Source organism: Stomoxys calcitrans, chromosome 1 (genome assembly GCF_963082655.1).
Source record: "Stomoxys calcitrans chromosome 1, idStoCalc2.1, whole genome shotgun sequence".
In the NCBI taxonomy this organism is placed as follows: domain Eukaryota; kingdom Metazoa; phylum Arthropoda; class Insecta; order Diptera; family Muscidae; genus Stomoxys; species Stomoxys calcitrans.
This window is the reverse complement of record NC_081552.1, coordinates 84,325,998-84,344,432: the sequence shown is the minus strand read 5'-3', so window position 1 is coordinate 84,344,432 and position 18,435 is coordinate 84,325,998. Positions and strand designations below refer to the sequence as shown.

The window sequence follows — 18,435 nt, the reverse complement described above, 5'->3', positions numbered from 1 at the left end:
ATTCTTGAGCCTCTAGAGTGCGCAATTCTTATCCGATTGGAATGAAATTTTGCACGACGTGTTTTGTTACGATATCCAACAACTGTGCCAAGTAAGGATCAAATCGGTCCATAACCTGATATAGCTGTCATATAAACCGATCTTGGGTCTTGACTTCTTGAGCCTCTAGAGGGCGCAATTCTTATCCAATTTGAATGAATTTTGGCACGTAGTATTTTGTTATGATATCCAACAACTGTGCCAAATATGGTTTAAATCGGTTCATAACCTGATATAGCTGCCATATAAACCGATCTGGGATCTTGACTTCTTGAGCCTCTAGAGGTCGCAATTATTATCTGATTTGCCTGAAATTTTGTACGACGGATTCTCTCATGACCATTAACATACGTGTTTATTATGGTCTGAATCGGTATATAGCCCGATACAGCTCCCATATAAATCGATCTCTCTATTTTACTTCTTGAGCTCACAAAGGGCGCAATTCTTATTCGAATTGGCTGACATTTTACACAGGTCTCCAACATATAATTTAATTGTGGTCCAAACCGGACCATATTTTGAAATCGCTCTAATAGCAGAGCAAATCTTTTCTTATATCCTTTTTTGCCTAAGAAGAGATGCCGGGAAAAGAACTCGACAAATGCGATCCATGGTGGAGGGTATATAAGATTCGGCCCGGCCGAACTTAGCACGCTTTTACTTGTTTTAAGATATTCAACAACTGTGTTAAGTATAGTTCAAATCGGTTCATAACCTGATATAGCTGCCATATAAACCGATCTTGGGTCTAGACTTCGTGAGCCTCTAGAGGGCGCAATTATGATCCGATTTGAATGAATTTTTGCAAGAATCATGCTACAGCACGATCTTGTTTGAGCCCCATAATGTCAAGCATTTTTAAGGTGGCGATCAAGATTTTCAGGGCTACACGTCTCGTTCAGATCCACCCTAATTAATTTTTTTTTGTATTGGTAATCCATATTTCAAATCATATTTCAAAGCTTCAACTAGTGATAGCACATTTTTAAAGATCCGCAGACTCTCCTATTTCTATTCCAAGGCCTTATCGGCCTTCATATATTATTTTTATACCCTCCACCATAAGATGGGGGTATACTAATTTCGTCATTCTGTTTGTAACTACTCGAAATATTCGTCTGAGACCCCATAAAGTATATATATTCTTGATCGTCGTGACATTTTATGTCGATCTAGCCATGTCCGTCCGTCCGTCCGTCCGTCTGTCTGTCGAAAGCACGCTAACTTCCGAAGGAGTAAAGCTAGCCGCTTGAAATTTTGCACAAATACTTCTTATTAGTGTAGGTCGGTTGGTATTGTAAATGGGCCATATCGGTCCATGTTTTGATATAGCTGCCATATAAACCGATCTTGGGTCTTGACTTCTTGAGCCTCTAGAGTGCGCAATTCTTATCCGATTGGAATGAAATTTTGCACGACGTGTTTTGTTATGATATCCAACAACTGCGCCAAGTATAGTTCAAATCGGTCCATAACCTGATATAGCTGCCATATAAACCGATCTTGGGTCTTGACTTCTTGAGCCTCTAGCGTGCGCAATTCTTATCCGATTGGAATGAAATTTTGCACGACGTGTTTTGTTATTATATCCAACAACTGTGCCAAGTATGGTTGAAATCGGTCCATAACCTGATATAGCTGTCATATAAACCGATCTTGGGTCTTGACTTCTTGAGCCTCTAGAGTGCGCAATTCTTATCCGATTGAAATGAAATTTTGTACGACGTGTTTTGCTATTATATCCAACAACTGTGCCAAGTATGGTTCAAATCGGTCCATAACCTGATATAGCTGCCATATAAACCGATCTTGGGTCTTGACTTCTTGAGCCTCTAGAGGGCGCAATTCTTATCCGAATGGAATGGAATTTCGCACGACGTGTTTTGTTATGATATCCAACAACTGTGCCAAGTATGGTTTAAATCGGTCCATAACCTGATATAGCTGCCATATAAACCGATCTTGGGTCTTGACTTCTTGAGCCTCTAGAGGACACAATTCTTATCCGATTTGAATGAATTTTTGCACCAAGTATTTCGTTATGATATCCAACAACTGTGCTAAGTATGGTTGAAATCGGTCTATAACCTGATATAGCTGTCATATAAACAGATCTGGGGATTTGATTTCTTGAGCTTCTAGAGGGCGCAATTCCTATCCGATTTGGCTGAAATTTTGCATGACGTATTTTATTTTTACTTTCAACAACTTTGTCAAATAAGGTTCAAATCGGTTCATAACCTGATATAGCTGCCATATAAACCGATCTGGGATCTTGAATTCTTAACCCCTAGAGGTCGCAATTATTATCCGATATGCCTGAAATTTTGTACGACAGATCCTCTCATGACCATCAACAAACGTGTTTATTATGGTCTGAATCGGTCTATAGCCCGATACAGATCCCATATAAATCGTTCTCTCTACTTTACTTCGTGAGCCCCAATGGGCCCAATTCTTATACGAATTGGCTGAAATTTTACACAGGTCTCAAACATATAATTTAATTGTGGTCCGAACCGGACCATATCTTGATATCGTTTTAATAGCAAAGCAACTCTTTTCTTATATCCTTTTTTGCCTAAGAAGAGATGCCGGGAAAAGAACTCGACAAATGCGATCTATGGTGGAGGGTATATAAGATTCGGCCCGGCCGAACTTAGCACGCTTTTACTTGTTAATACCTGTTTTTATACTAACCACCGAAGGATGGGGTATATTCATTTTGTCATTCCGTTTGCAATACATCGAAATATTCATTTCCGACCCTAAGAAGGTTAAGTTCGAAGATGGGCTATATCGGACTATATCTTGATATAGACCGATCTCTCGATTTAAGGTCTTGGTCCCATAAAAGGAGCTTTTATTGTCCGATTTCTCCGAAATTTGGGACGGTGAGTTGTGCTGGGCTCTTCGACATTTTTCTGCAACTTAGTCCAAATCGGTCCAGATTTGGATAAAGCTTCCATATAGACCAATACCTCGATTTGAAGTCTTGGCCCCATAAAAGGCGCATGTATAATTCGATTTCACTGAAATTTAACACAGTGAGTGTGATGCTTTTCGACATCCGTGTCGTATATAGTTCAGATCGGTTTATTTTTAGATATAGCTACTAAAAAGACCAAGATTTTGTTATACACAATTGAACAATGGCTTGTACTTATTAGTATTTCGACCAAATCGGAACATATTTCGATATTCGCTGCTATGGGGCAAAAGGTATGTAAATGTCACCGCATTTTGACGAATGGTGGTTTATATATATACCCGAGTTGGTGGGTATCCAAAGTTTGGCACGGCCGAACTTAAAGACTTCTTACTTGTTTTCTGTGGGATGGGGAATTGCTTTCTGACACGTCCTTTTATTTGAGTACAGTATTTTCTCGGTCGTCCTATATGACAGTTTGGTGTTCTTTTTATTGGGAGGTGAGGATTGGTCCCTCCGACGCCAAGACCCACAAGATAGTTTTTTTGAGTCCTTTCTTGTTGCGATCAACATGTCCTGCTGAACGGCAGGACGTGGCCCAAATACTTATATCATTCCAACTCTACTGTCATAGACCTTTCGTTTAATTCCCATATTATCCCGATCGAATTACACGTCTTATTGGAGCGTATTAGGTGGATGGGCCGGTCCACGACTGTGTCTCATATGTGTATATCAGATTCATGGTCAACTCTCAAGGTCCTCTCATTATACACTCCACCATAGGATGGGGGTATACTAATCTAGTCATTCCGTTGGTATCACTTCGAAATTTTGTTCTAGGACCCCATAAAGTATATATATTCTTGATCGTCTCGACATTCTGAGTCCGTCGCTCCGTCTGTCGAAATCACGATAGAGGGCAAATGCGTAGACCTAGCAACTTAAAATTTTGTACATATACTTAACATTGTTGTAGGTCGTTGGGGATTTCAAATGGGCCTATTGGTGCAGATTTAAATATTGCTCCAATATAAACCGATCTCCCGGTGTGATCTCTTGAGCCTCTGAAAGCCCCAATTTTCATTCGATTTGGCTGAAATTTTGCATATAGTGTTCTGTTATAACTTCCAATAATGGAGCCAAGTACGGTCTAAAACGGTATATAACCTGATGTAGCTTCCATATAATCCGATCTCCCTATTTGATTTCCTAAGCCCCAGGAAGCAGCAATTTTTGTCCGATTTTGAATTTTGCACATGGTCTTCTATTTTGACTTCCAACAACTGTACCAAGTACGGCTTAAATCTGTGTATAACCTAATATAGATCCAATATAAACCGATCTCCCGTTTTGATTTCTTGAGCCGCTAGAAGCCGCAATTTACATCCGATTTGGCTGAAATTTTGTACATGGTGTTCTGTTATGACTCTCAATAACCAAGTACGGTCCAATTTGGTCTATAACTAAATATAGCTCCCATATTTTAGCAGAATCCATGGTGGTCGATTTGAAATTCATATTGTCCCAGTCGGTAAATATGTCCAGATGAGGAGTTTTTGGGGGTGGAAGGCCCCTCAGACACCAAGGAATACATTTCAATGTCAGATTTTTACTCTACTTTTAAATACCTTTCGTTTGACCCATATTACCCAAGCGGTAAAAGTGTCCTATTGGGTTGTGTTTATTGGGATGGGAAACCCCCCGACACTTAAGGTGACATTTAAAAGCTTAGTCGGTGCACCCATCTCCGAGATCTGGCGTTTTTGAAAATTGGGGTAATGGGGTGGGTCTGCCCCACCTTCAGATATCAAATCAGTAAGAAAGGGCAAAAGTCGGGCGGTGCCGACTGCACAATACCCTACACCTACCATATAAGTGCAATGTGGGAGCTATATCCAATTCTGAACCAATTTGATGGATGGGTTATTAAACAAGCTGTAACAACTACGGTTCACAAATAACAACATTATTAAAATAGAGGGACATATTGGGAGCTATAACTAATTCTGAACCGATTTCGAGGAAACTTTTCCTACAATGTGGTAGTCGGAGTAGTAAAGTAGTCGGAGAAAGCGTTGTGCAAAATAGATAAAAACAAGTAAAAGGTTTTTAAGTTCGGCCGGGCCGAATCTTACATACCCTCCACCATGGATCGCATTTGCCGAGTTCTTCTCCCGGCATCTCTTTTTAGGCAAACAAGGATATAACAAAAGATTTGATCTGCTATTATTATACTATTAAATGTTGGAGACCTGTGTAAAATGTCAGCCAATTCGAATTAGAATTGCGCCCTTTGGGGGCTCAAGAAGTAAACACGTTGTGCAAAATTTCATTACAATCGGATAAGAATTGCGCACTCTAGTGGCTCAAGAAGTTAAGACCCAAGATCGGTTTATATGGCAGCTATATCAGGTTATGGGCCGATTTGAACCATACTTAGCACATTTAATGGCTATCATAACAAAACACGTTGTGCAAAATTTCATTCCAATCGGGTAAGAATTTCGCACTGTAGAGGCTCAAGAAGTCAAGATCCCAGATCGGTTTATATGGCAGCTATATCAGGTTATGAACCGATTTAAACCATACTTGACACAGTTGTTGAATATAGTAACAAAACACGTCGTGCAAAATTTGATTCCAATCGGATAAGAATTGCGCACTCTAGAGGCTCAAGAAGTCAAGACCCAAGATCGGTTTATATGGCAGCTATATCAGGTTATGGACCGATTTGAACCATACTTGGCATAGTTGTTGGATATCATAACAAAACACGTCGTGCAAAATTTCATTCTGATCGGATAAGAATTGCGCACTCTAGAGGCTCAAAAAGTCAAGACCCAAGATCGGTTTATATGGCAGCTATATCAGGTTATGGACCGATTTGAACCATACTTGGCATAGTTGTTGGATATCATAACAAAACACGTCATGCAACATTTCATCCCAATCGTATAAGAATTGCGCACTCTAGAGGCTCAAGAAGTCAAGACCCAAGATCGGTTTATATGGCAGCTATATCAAAACATGGACCGATATGGCCCATTTACAATACCAACCGACCTACACTAATAAGAAGTATTTGTGCAAAATTTCAAGCGGCTAGCTTTACTCCTTCGGAAGTTAGCGTGCTTTCGACAGACAGACGGACGGACGGACAGACGGACGGACATGGCTAGATCGACAAAAAATGTCGCAACGATCAAGAATATATATACTTTATGGGGTCTTAGACGAATATTTCGAGTAGTTACAAACAGAATGATGAAATTAGTATACCCCCCATCTTATGGTGGAGGGTATAAAAATGCGTTTGCAGTGGCTCTTAGAATGGATATCTATTGATATACATATCTAACAGCTATATTTAAATCTGAGCCGATTTGTATGAAATTCACCGGTAATATCGAGAGTCATAAGGATATACTTCCTGCCAAATTTCGAGACAATCGGCTATTAAATGAGCACTTTATTGCAATATTTCTCAAAATCGGACGAACATATATATGGGAGCTATATCTAAATCTGAATCGATTTCGACCAAACTTTATAGACATTATTGAAGTCATCGAGGAAAGCGTTGTGCATAATTTTCAGTGACTCTAGAAGTGAAAATCAGGCGATATATATATTAGAGCTAAATATAAATCTGAACCGATTTCTATGAAATTCACCGGTAATGTCGAGAGTTATAAGAAAATCATTCCTGCCAAATTTCGTGAGAATCGTTTGGCAACTGACCATTTTATTGCATTAGCACTGCAAATCGGACGACCATAAATAAGGAAACTATATCCAAATCTGAACCGAATTTTTTTTCAATTTCAATACGCTACGTCTCTAGGCCTAAAAACATGCCTGTACCTAATTTTAACACGATCGGATGAAAACTGCGACCTGTACTTTGTATACAAATTAATATGGACAGACAGACGGACATTTCTAAATCGAATCAGAAAGTGATTCTGATCCAATCGGTATACTTATCAATGGATCTATCTCTCTTTCTTCTGGGTGTTACAAACAAATACACTTAGTTATAATACCCTCTACCACAGTAGTGGTGTATGGTATAAAAATGTAGTAACCTATTTTCACCGGAAGCTCAAACCCTACCATCTGTGAAAATTTTATGAAAATCGGTTCTGCCGTTTTTGAGTCTGTACGGAACAGACAATCAAACTAACAAATAAACAAATAATGCGCAAAAATTTAATTTTTATATAATAGACTAGCTGAGTCTGGCCCACTCTGCTGCGCCCGATAATGCTATGTTGGAGAAAAGTACTCTTAGTTTGTAAATTTCTGTTAAATTTCAGTTGAAAATGTATTCCAATTTTCCTGTGGATTTTTCTACTCTCAAATAGCTCTTATTTCAACCCCAATAAGTAAAAGTCCTGTTTAAGGATATGGTTAATCCCCAGAGACTTGGTCTCAAAAGTGGAAGTCAATTTTGTGCTCTACTCCTAAAGCACTTTCATTTAAGGTTCATACTGCCTTGGTCTGCAAATATGTCCGATTTCATGTTTTTTTTTGGGTGGATATCAGATTCCCTTCCTACTCTCAAATATCTTTAATTTGATACCCATATTGTAGCGTTTGGTCTATGAATCCGTTTGGTGGGTTCTCTCCGAGATCTGGCGTTTTGAAAATTATTGTTCAGACCCGTCTTAGAGCGGGAAAGTTAAAAAATAATACCGCAAACTACCGCAACGAAGTCATAACAAAGATAAATGCTGTATGATCAATTTGGACCACTCTGCTCTCTTTTTTATAACCTACACCATAGGATGAGGGTATACTAATTTCATCATTCTGTTTGTAACTACTCGAAATCTTCGTCTGAGACTCCATAAAGTATATATATTCTTGATCGTCGTGGCATTTTATGTCGATCTAACCATGTCCGTCCGTCTGTCTGTCTGTCGAAAGCATGCTAACTTTCGAAGAGTAAAGCTAGCCGCTTGAAATTTTGTACAAATACTTCTTATTTATGTAGGTCGGTTGAGATTGTAAATGGGCCATATCGGTCCATGTTTTGAAATAGCTGCCATATAAACCGATCTTGGGTCTTGACTTCTTGAGCCTCTAGTGTGCGCAATTCTTATCCGACTGGAATGAAATTTTGCACGACGTGTTTTGTTATGATATCCAACAACTGTGCCAAGCATGGTTCAAATCGGTCAATAACCCGATATAGCTGCCATATAAACCGATCTTGGGTCTTGACTTCTTGAGCCTCTAGAGGGCGCAATTATGATCCGATTTGAATGAATTTTTGCACGAAGTATTTTGTTATTATATCCAACAACTGTGCCACGTATGGATCAAATCGGTCCATAACCTGATAAAGCTGTCATTTAAACTGATCTGGCGACTTGACTTCTTGAGCTTCTAGAGGGCGCAATTCCTTTCCGATTTGGCTGAAATTTCGCTTGACATATTTTATTTCAACAACTGTACCAAATAGGGTTTATATCGGTTAATAACCTGATATAGCTGCCATATAAACAGATCTGGGATCCTGACTTCTTGAGCCTCTAGAGTTCGCAATTATTATCTGATTTGACTGAAATTTTGTACGACCGATCCTCTCATGACCATCAAGATACGTGTTTATTATGGTCTGAATCGGTCTATAGCCTGATACAGCTCCCAAATAAATCGATCTCTCTATTCGAATTGGCTGACATTTTACGCAGGTCTCTAACATATATTGTAGTTGAAAATGTGTTCCAATTTTCCTATGGATTTTTCTACACTCAAGTACCTCTTATTTAAACCCCACATTGCAATGGTCAGTAAAAGTTCTTCTTGGGGTGTGGTGGACCCCCAGAGACTTGGCCCCAAAAGTCAATTTCGTGCTCTCTTCCCAAAGACCTTTCATGTAAGATCCAAATTGTCATGGTCGGTACATATGTCCGATTTGTGGGGTTTATAGTAGTGGGGTGACCAACGAAACACTTAGTTCTACAATTGGATATCAGATTCGTTTTCTACTTTCAAATACCTTTAATTTGAGTCCCATATTGTAGTTCTTGGTCTATAAATCCGTTTGCCGGGTTTTGGGTGTGTGCGGCTCTCCTAGGCAACACACCTCAGAATTTAATACCAAATTTTTTGCTTATAGATCCTTCTTATATTCCTATATTTTATTATACCCTCCACTAATTTCGTCATTCTGTTTGTAACTACTCGAAATACTCGTCCGAGACCCTATAAAGTATATATATTCTTGATCGTCGCGACATTTTATGTCGATCTAGCCATGTCCGTCCGTCTGTCCGTCCGGCCGTTTGTCTGTCGAAAGCACGCTAACTTTTGAAGGAGTAAAGCCAGCCGCTTGAAATTTTGCACAAATATTTTTTATAAGTGTAGGTCGGTTGGTATTGTAAATGTGCCATATCGGTCCATGTTTTGATACAGCTGCCATATAAACCGATCTTGGGTCTTGAATTCTTGAGCCTCTAAAGAGCGCAATTCTTATCCGATTTGAATGAAATTTTCCACGACGTGTTTTGTTATGATATCCAATAACTGCACCAAGTATGGTTCAAATCGGTCCATAATCTGATATAGCTGCCATATAAACCGGTCTTGGGTCTTGAATTCTTGAGCCTCTGAAGGGCGCAAATCATATCCGATTTAAATGAAATTCTGCACGACGTGTTTTGTTATGATATCCAACAACTGTGCCAAATATGGTTCAAATCGGTCCATAATCTGATATAGCTGCCATATAAACCGATCTTGGGTCTTGACTTCTTGAGCCTCTAGAGAGCGCAATTCTTATCCGATTGGAATGAAAATTTGCACGACGTGTTTTGTTATGGTATCCATTAAATGTGCCAAGTATGGTTCAAATCGGCTCATAACCTGATATAGCTGTCATATAAACCGATCTGGGTTCTTGACTTCTTGAGCCTCTAGAGGTCGCAATTATTATCCGATTTGCCTGAAATTATGTACGACGGATTCTCTCATGACCATCAACATATGTGTTTATTATGGTCTGAATCGGTCTATAGCCTGATTCAGTTCCCATATAAATCGATCTCTCTATTTTTATACCCTTCACCATAAGATGGGGGGTATACTAATTTCGTCATTCTGATTGTAACTACTCGAAATATTCGTCTGAGACCCCATAAAGTATGTATATTCTTGATCGTCGTGAAATTTTATGTCGATCTAGCCATGTCCGTCCGTCTGTCCGTCCGTCCGTCTGTCTGTCGAAAGCACGCTAACTTCCGAAGGAGTAAAGCTAGCCGCTTGAAATTTTGCACAAATACTTCTTATTAGTGTAGGTCGGTTGGTATTGTAAATGGGCCATATCGGTACATGTTTTGATATAGCTGCCATATAAACCGATCTTGGGTCTTGACTTCTTGAGCCTCTAGAGTGCCCAATTCTTAGCCGATTGGAATGAAATTTTGCGCGACGTGTTTTGTTATGATATCCAACAACTGTGTCAAGTATGGTTCAAATCGGTCCATAACCTGATATAGCTGCCATATAAACCGATCTTGGGTCTTGACTTCTTGAGCCTCCACAGTGCGCAATTCTTATCCGATTGGAATGAAATTTTGCACGACGTGTTTTGTTATGATATCCAACAACTCTGTCAAGTATGGTTCAAATCGGTTCATAACCTGATATAGCTGCCATATAAACCGATCTTGGGTCTTGACTTCTTGAGCCTCTAGAGTGCGCAATTCTTATCCGATTGGAATGAAATTTTGCACGACGTGTTTTGTTATTATATCCAACAACTGTGCTAAGTACGGTTCAAATCGGTCCATAACCTGATATAGCTGCCATATAAACCGATCTGGGATCCTGACTTCTTGAGCCTCTAGAGGTCGCAATTATTATCCGATTTACCTGAAATTATGTACTACGGATTCTCTCATGACCATTAACATACGTGTTTACTATTGTCTGAATCGGTCTATAGCTCAAAACAGCTCCCATATAAATCGATCTCTCTATTTTACTTCTTGAGCCCACAAAGAGCGCAATTCTTATTCGAATTGGCTGACATTTTACACAGGTCTCCAACATAAATATAATTTAATTGTGGTCCAAACCGGACCATATCTTAATATCGCTCTAATAGCAGAGCAAATCTTTTCTTATATCCTTTTTTTTTTGCCTAAGAAGAGATGCCGGGAAAAGAACTCGACAAATGCGATCCATGGTGGAGGGTATGTAAGATTCGGCCCGACCGAACTTAGAACGCTTTTACTTGTTTATTCTAACTTTCAACAACTATGTCAAATAAGATTCAAATCTGTTCATAACCTGATATAGCTGCCATATAAACCGATCTGGGATCTTGACTTCTTGAGCCTCTAGATGCTGCAATTATTATCCGATTTGTCGAAATTTTGTACGACGGATCATCTCATGACCATCAACATACGTGTTTATTATGGTCTGAATCGGTCTATAGCCTGATTCAGTTCCCATATAAATCGATCTCTCTATTTTTTTTTTGAGCATCCAAAGGGCGCAATTCTTATTCGAATTGGCTGACATTTTACACAGGCCTCTAACATATACTTTAATTGTGGTCCAAACCGGACCATGTATTGATATCGCTCTAATAGCAGAGCAAATCTTTTCTTTATTATACCCTCCACCATAAGATTTGGGGTATATTAATTTCGTCATTCTGTTTGTAACTACTCGAAATATTCGTCTAAGACCCGATAAAGCATATATATTCTTGATCGTCGCGTCATTTTATGTCGATCTAGCCTTGTCCGTCCGTCTGTCCGTCCGTCCGTCCGTCCGTCTGTTTGTCGAAAGCACGCTAACTTCCGAAGGAGTAAAGCTAGCCGCTTGAAATTTTGCCCAAATACTTCTTATTAATGTAGTTCGGTTGGTATTGCAAATGGGCCATATCGGTCCATGTTTTGATATAGCTGCCATATAAACTGATCTTGGGTCTTGACTTCTTGAGCCTCTAGAATGCGCAATTCTTATCCGATTGGAATGAATGATTGGAATTTTGCACGACGTGTTTTGATATGATATTCAACAACTTTGCCAAGTATGGTTCAAATCGGTCCATAACCTGACATAGCTGCCATATAAACCGATCTTGGGTCTTGACTTCATGAGCCCCTAGAGTGCGCAATTCTTATCCGATTGGAATGAAATTTTGCACGACGTGTTTTGTTATTATATACAATAAATGTGCCAAGTATGGTTCAAATCGGTCCATAACCTGATATAGCTGCCATATAAACCGGTCTGGGTCTTGACTTCTTGAGCCTCTAGAGATCGCAATTATTATCCGATTTACCTGAAACTATGTACTACGGATCCTCTCATGACCATCAACATGCGTGTTTATTATGATCTGAATCGGTCTATAGCCCCAAACAGCTCCCATATAAATCGATCTCTCTATGTTACTTCTTGAGCCCCCAAAGGGCGCAATTCTTATTCGAATTGGCTGAAATTTTACACAGGTCTCCAACATGTAATAATATAATAATAGCAGAGCAAATCTTTTCTTATATCCTTTTTTGCCTAAGAAGATATGCCGGGAGAAGAAATCGGCAAATGCGATCCATGGTGGAGGGTATGTAAGATTCGGCCCGGCCGAACTTAGCACGCTTTTACTTGTTTTTTGGCCTTAGAAGAGATGCCGGGAAAAGAACTCGACAAATGCGATCCATGGTGGAGGGTATACAAGATTCGGCCCGGCCGAACTTAACACGTATACCCACCATAAGATGGGGGTATACTAATTTCGTCATTCTGATTGTAACTACTCGAAATATTCGTCTGAGACCCCATAAAGTATATATATTCTTGATCGTCGCGAAATTTTATATCGATCTAGCAATGTCCGTCCGTCTGTCTGTCGAAAGCACGCTAACTTCCGAAGGAGTAAAGCTAGCCACTTGAAATTTTGCACAAATACTTCTTATTAGTGTAGGTCGGTTGGTATTATAAATGGGCCATATCGGTCCATGTTTTGATATAGCTGCCATATAAACCCATCTTGGGTCTTGACTTCTTGAGCCTCTAGAGTGCGCAATTCTTATCCGATTGGAATGAAATTTTGCACGACGTGTTTCGTTATAATATCAAACAACTGTGCCAAGTATGGTTCAAATCGGTCCATAACCTTATGTAGCTGTCATATAAACCGATCTTGGGTCTTGACTTCTTGAGCCTCTAGAGGGTCCATAGCCCAATACAGCTGCCATATAAATCGATCTCTTTATTTTACTTTTTGAGCTCACAAAGAGCGCAATTCTTATTCGAATTGGCTGACATTTTACACTGGTCTCCAACATATAATTTAATTGTGGTCCAAACCGGACCATATCTTGATATCGCTCTAATAGCAGAGCAAATCTTTTCTTATATCCTGTTTTGCCTAAGAAGAGATGTCGGGAAAAGAACTCGACAAATGCGATCCATGGTTGAGGGTATATAAGATTCGGCCCGGCCGAACTTAGCACGCTTTTACTTGTTATAATTTAATTTTATGTTATTTTATTATTCCATATTTTTTTATACCCTCCACCATAGGATGGGGGGTTATACTATTTTCGTCATTCTACAAACAGAATGACTACTCGAAATATTAGTCTTAGACCTTATAAAATATATATATTTTTGATTGTCGCGACATTTTATGTCGATCTAGCCATGTCCTTCCATCCGTCCGTCCGTCCGTCTGTCGAAAGCACTCTAACTTCCGAAGGAGTAAATTTAGCCGCTTGAAATTTTGCACAAATACTTTTAATTCGTGTGGGTCGGTTGGTGTTGTAAATAGGCCATATCGGTCCATGTTTTGATATAACTGCCATATAAACCGATCTTGGGTCTGGACTTCTTAAGCCTCTAGAGTGCGCAATTCTTATCCGATTGGAATGAAATTTTGCACGACGTATTTTGTTATTATACCCAACAACTGTGGCTAGTTAGGTTAAAATCGGTTCATAAGCTGATATAGGTGTCATATAAACAGATCTGGGGACTTGACTTCTTAAGCTTCTAGAGGGCGCAATTCCTATCTGATTTGGCTGAAATCTGCAAGACGTATTTTATTCGTACTTTCAACAACTGTGTCAAATAAGGTTCAAATCGGTTCATATCCTCACATAGCTGCCATATAAACCGATCTGGGGTCTTGACTTCTTGAACCTCTAGAAGTCGCAATTACTATCCGATTTGCCTGAAATCTGTCATGACCATCAACATACTTGTTTATTATGGTCTGAATCGGTCTATAGCCCGATACAGCTCCCATATAAATCGATCTCTCTATTTTACTTCTTGAGCCCCCAAAGCGTGCAATTCTTATTCGAATTGTCTGTCATTTTACACAGGTCTCCAACATATAATTTAATTGTGGTTCAAACCGGACCATATCTTGATATCCTTTTTTTTTCCTAAGAAGAGATGCCTGGAAAAGAACTCGACAAATGCGATATATGGTGGAGGGTATATAAGATTCGGCCCGGCCGAACTTAGCACGCTTTTACTTGTTTTTCTTTTTTTTCTTTATTCGAAGGACCGATAGGTTGTCATAACAAAGATACATGCTGATGATTAATTTTTACCACTCTGCCTTCTCTCTGTTGATGTCGGCATGTTTTTAATTGGATCAACTAAATCCAATTACAGTTGAAGACTGCCAGATGACGCTAATTTAAATGTTAGTGCTACTCGCTTAGAGTGGATCATATGATAAGGTGGTTGTCTATGAATAGTCATTCATAGACATCCACCATACCATATGACTACCTTATAAATAGTCATCATTTAGTCTTTTTGTATACCCACCACTGAAGGATGAGGGTACAATCATTTTGTCATTCCGTTTGCAACACATCGAAATATCCATTTCCGACCCTATAAAGTATATATATTCTTGATCAGCTTAAAAATCTAAGACGATCTAGACATGTCCGTCCGTCTGTCTGTTGAAATCACGCTATAATCTTTAAAAATAGAGACATTGAGCTGAAATTTTGTACAGATTTTTTTTTGTCCATAAGCAGGTTAAGTTCGAAGATGGTCCATAAAAGTCACATTTATTAACCGATTTTGCTGAATTTTGGGACAGTGAGTAGTGTAAGGCCCTTCGACTTCCTCTGTTATTTTTGGCCTAGATCGGTTCAGACTTGGTTATAGCTGCCATATAGACCGATCCTCGGATTTGGGGACTTAGGCCCATAAAAGCCACATTAATTATCCGATTTTGATAAAATTTGAGACAGTGAAATGTCTTAGACCCTCGACATCTTCCTTCAATTTGGCCCTGACCGGTTCAGATTTGGATATAGCTGCCATATAGACCGATTTCTCGATTTAAGGTTTTGGGCCCACAAAAGGCGCATTTATTGTCCGATGTCGCCGAAATACTTCTGCAATATCGCACAGATCGGTCCAGATTTGGAAGCTGCCTTATAGACCGGTATCTCGGCTTTAGGTTTTGGGTCCATAAAAGGCGCATTTATTGTCCGATGTCGCTGAAATTTGAGACAGGGAGTTAAGTTAGGCTCTTCGACGTCGTTTTTCAATCAGGCTCAGGTCGGTACAAATTTGAATATAGCTGTCATATAGATTGATCTCTGGATTTAGGGTTTTGGGCCCATAAATGGCGCATTTATTGTCCGATTTCACCGAAATTTGGGACAGTGCTTTGTGTTAGGCTCTTGGCCCCATAAAACGCGCATTTATAATCCAATTTCACTGAAATTTGACACAGTGACTTATGTTCGGCTTTTCGACATCCGTGTCGTATATGGTTCAGATTGGTTTATTTTTAGATATAGCTACTAAAAATATCACTTGTTTGTTATGTACAATTGAATGACCTGTACTTATTGGTATTTGGTCCAAATATGAACATATTTCGATATAACTGCTATGGGACATAAGGTATGAAATTTTCTCCGAATTTTGATGAAAGGTGTTAACATATACACGCGAGGTGGTGGGTATCCAAAGTTCGGCCCGGCCGAACTTAACGCCTTTTTAAATGTTTTTAAATCATATTAAATTGCCATATTAAACGATTTTCTCTGTTAAAAAACTAAATGGGCAATTTATATATTTGGTGCGGTGGCGATAGTTCTTACCATGTAAAACACTTGAACAAAAAAGATTTGCCCAGCAACACGTCGCTTGGTCTCGTCTATTGGTGAGCTATAAATGGTTGCAACATAATCGTTAAGGTTTGCAACTTCTGTTTTCATGCTGAATGTTATAATTTTGGGGCTATGGCGGCCTACACATTAATTAAATCTCACAGCGTCCCGTTAGGTCATTATAATTGATCGACTGCCTTGGGTTGAGGTGGTCCGCTAGATATATGAGCAGAGTAATGATATCAGATTCACAGTACACAACCTTATGCCTTTCATTTAACCTCATATTGTCATGATTGGTGTATACAGCCATTTGATGGAGGGCGTCTATATGAAGGTTGTGCGCCACACTGCCACAGCACAAATATGAATGACTCAACTCAAAGAAATCTATCATCATTGTTTTGATAGGTCAAATAACCTATTGGAGGCGATTTTAAGAGGTGAAACACCACCTAGGTTTTTGGACACAAAGTTTAATGTCATATACGTAATCTGCTCTCAAATGCCTATCATTTGAGTTTCATCAAGCTATGATTGAGTAGAATTCCCATTTGGGAGCTTATCGGGGATGGAGCGACTATCAATTACTTGGAGCTCGTTTTGTATGTCATATTCGTAGTCTACTTCCCAGTACCTTTCATTTGAGTCCTATATTGATATATACGTCCAATATGTCTATTTGGATCAGTTTTCGGGTTTGGGTACTTTCCCTTGGATACTTGAAACCAAGTTTTTATACCACATTCGCTTTCTACTCTCCAATATCTTTCATTTGATACCCACATACCCACATTAGCCGTTTTTGAGTCTATACGGAACAAACAAATTTACAAACCCACAAACAAACAAGCATACAAACAAACACAACTTAATTTTTATTGTAGTGTGCGGCCTAATGTGCGACCCTAGCGACATCTGTTAGCGGATAGAAGACCGCCAGCGCCATCTGATGGTTTTAATTCGCCTCTGTCAACGAAAGAGACAGCCAGCTGACACCAATTGACAATTATGGCTACCACCATATGTTTTGTTGGTGCCCGCTGGAAGTCAAATTTGATGATGGAGGCGAATCCAAGCCAAGCCGGCCGGTGACCCAAGGAAGCTTCTTTCTTTTTCGATTGGGACTTGGCAGCGTACGGAGGTGGAGTGATCAAGAAGAAAAATACGTAAAAGAAAAGACCAGAAATAAATTTGGTAAATGTGTTTTATTTAAATTCATATGAATGTGAAAAAAACGGATTTAAGCAAAATAAAAAGGACAGTTTTTTAAAAAAAAAAAAAAGGAAATAGAAAATTTGAAATGCCTGAAAAGTGAAGAGACGATACATAAAGAGCCAATTGAAATGGTAACGTAAAAAAAAAGAGAAGAAAAACTTTGTCAAAAATCTGAAATGAAATGAACGTTAAATACCTGAAAAAAGGAATATATTAAAAACCTGAAAAGAAATAGAAATTAAAATTAAAATAAACAAGTGGACATTTCAAAACTAAAAGTCAAAAACATAAAAATCAAAATCCACGCCTCCTCCACCTCCACTGCCGCACAAAGAAGAAGGCTTCCATCACCAACCGCTGCATCAACAACCGCCACATCGGCTACCGACACCCTGGTCACCGCCACACTGGTCACCGCCACATCCGCAACGCACACCATCCACCAGCGAGGGATCCAGACGCTGTTGCATTCCCCAGCGTTCCTAAGGTACTCTTTTTAGTTTCTCCAGACTAGCAAACCAAACTGCTTTACTGACGTTCGACCCTTGGACTGCTTTATTTTTGTTTAAAAAAGGGTTTTTTTGTATTAAAGTATACAATCGAAATAGATTAGGTAGGGGCAACATTAGTGCTTTTTTTTTACTCACCCGTTGTTTGGGTTACAGGCTATAACCAAACATGAGCTCATGGTTAGGTTAGGTAGCAACGCAGTTAAAGGACATTTTCGTCCTCCAATCAGCTGATGTTGGTCCTACGGTGCTAAAAAGGTAGCACAACAAAAAAAAAGACCCTAAAAGAAACATAGAATACTTTTTTAGACAAGAAAAACAGACTGCGACAAATACACTTAAAACTTGACAATACTCACCGAAAACCAGACGGACGGACCGACGAGAACTTGAAGAGACCTTATTGGCCGCAGAGGCCCGCATCAAGGCCGCAGTACCGTTTTGGCGATTCTTGGTCATCCATCTAGAGCTGACGAGGCGACCGACCCATTCTTCTGAAAATAGAGAAAAATTTCAAGATTGTTAATATTGTCTTTGTGAATGGCAATGTGTAGAAGCAGTGTTAACGTTTGCCTTCAAAATCTAATATATTTCATGTTTGCTTGAA

The 18,435-nt window shown here is 39.3% G+C and overlaps 1 long non-coding RNA gene across 1 annotated transcript; it reads right to left on the bottom strand.

Annotated features, from left to right (window-relative positions):
* Positions 1–17,379: 17,379 nt before the first annotated feature.
* LOC131994648 (uncharacterized) lies at positions 17,380–18,435 on the bottom strand. Its single transcript, XR_009396865.1, has 3 exons — positions 18,188–18,435; positions 17,967–18,109; positions 17,380–17,872 (listed from the first exon to the last, which is right to left on the bottom strand). It is a non-coding gene; the product is annotated as an uncharacterized LOC131994648 (long non-coding RNA).